The 1,782-nt window shown below is 44.2% G+C and overlaps 1 long non-coding RNA gene across 1 annotated transcript; it reads left to right on the top strand.

The window, feature by feature from the left end:
* Positions 1-344: 344 nt before the first annotated feature.
* Positions 345-795, top strand: LOC112847546 (uncharacterized). The gene is made up of 2 exons (XR_003221135.1): positions 345-374; positions 409-795. It is a non-coding gene; the product is annotated as an uncharacterized LOC112847546 (long non-coding RNA).
* Positions 796-1,782: the final 987 nt, after the last annotated feature.

The following is a 1,782-nucleotide window of genomic DNA, read 5'->3' on the forward strand; positions in this document are numbered from 1 at the left end:
TCTCTTTCCTTACTTACTGAAACAAAATGCTCTTGACATATTTTTTGGTCCTTCGAGCCGGATGGGAAAATAACAACTGTTTTGTTGTGACTCCAAACAGAGATCTACACTGATTCCTGACGTCGTGGGGAGCCCGCACTGAAGTCTGTCGACAGCCCTCTCCAGGTAGAGGAAAAAGTCCAGAAACGTTAAATTCGGGTTCTGGCCAGTGTTTTTATCAGTGGTCCATGGCGGTGGGATTCAGTGGAACGATCTAACGAAACCGGCTGCAGCGACGTTTCAGTAATGTAAAGAAACCCACACGTATACACTCGCGTAAAACGTTGTTCGCCTATAGCACAGGCTGGTAGAAAAGTGCAGGGATCCAAAAATAGGTTCGCCACCGCACAGGCTGGTATAAAAGTGCAGGTTCGCCACCGCACGGGCTGGTATAAAAGTGCAGGGATTTGCCCGCCTGAAGGGCCGGTAGACTGATCCACTAAAAGGATCTGCGCGACTGTATATTAAATGTTTGTGTTTTTTGTGTGTTAAGAGTAAATCATTTTTAACAGCACAGTACGCTGCTGGATTACTCTTTTGTTACTGTCATTTTATTTCCTGTCAGTAGCTAAAGTACTGGTGAGAAGGGAGAAAGGTCGTGTTTCATCACGTAAAGCTGACACCGCTCCAGGAATATCTTGGAGTTGAAGGGCGTGTCAACTACCACTCCTAACTCTAATACCAGAGACGGCTCTGCAGTATTGTTGTAATGGGTAACAAAGCTACAAAACTCACTGCTGACGAGCAGTGGCTAGAGAAAAAATGTCCAGGCGCCGGACAAATTAGTGCATGCAGATGGAGGAACCCAAAGAAAACTAAATGTCCCACATAGGAGGGAAAATGTAGCCCCTCCGCATTGACAAAATTAAAAGAAACCCTCCAAGCAGAAATAAATACTGAGAAAGATCCAAAATGGAAAATAAAACGCTCACAAGAACTGCAATATTTTAAAGCATGGAAAGAGGAGGAAGAAAGGAGAAGTGAAAATAGAGAGAAAAAAACAAAAGAAAAAAGAAACAACGTTACAGAAATCACAGCCACCTCCTTATGTGCCAACGCCGTCGGCACCTGAACCACAATCAAAAAATCCATTCACCACCCAAACTAACCCCTATGCTCAAGCTCAAAGCATGTTAAAAAGTATAACTGTAGGTAGAAGCCCACAGGAGGACACAGGAAAAGACCCATACGGGAGAGACACGGGGGGCAGTGTAGATCCACCTGGCCTCTCAGGTCTATTTCCAATGATAGCCACACCCAATCCTAGATATGGACAGCCGACTGGTGGTGAAAATAATGAGCGAGATGAGAATCCAAATATATTTGTTTTTAGACCATGGTCACAAACAGATAGACAGAATGTACTCAAAGATGTCCCACCTTTAAATGAAGGTTTCATACAGTGGAGAGATGCTGTCGAGTTAATTAGAAGACAGTGGTATTTGAATGGCCATGAAATGCTTCAGGTAATACAAGACCTGTTAGGATTAAAAATGGGAACAGTTAGAGGAGACTTCACAGGATCAGAAGAAAATGGTAGGGCCCTAGGTCCTGGATCTGCTGACTTACAAACTGCCATGACACAGCTGTATGAGCGGATTAGAGTTCGACTGGCTCCCAGAGCAGACTATGCTAAAATAGGAGAAGTAAAGCAGAAGGAAGCTGAAACAGCATCCGACTTCCTCGATCGTTTACGCCCAGTTTTTAGACAACATTCAGGATTAAACTATGAGGAAGGCCCAG

This window comes from Oreochromis niloticus, linkage group LG7 (assembly GCF_001858045.2).
Source record: "Oreochromis niloticus isolate F11D_XX linkage group LG7, O_niloticus_UMD_NMBU, whole genome shotgun sequence".
Classification (NCBI taxonomy): domain Eukaryota; kingdom Metazoa; phylum Chordata; class Actinopteri; order Cichliformes; family Cichlidae; genus Oreochromis; species Oreochromis niloticus.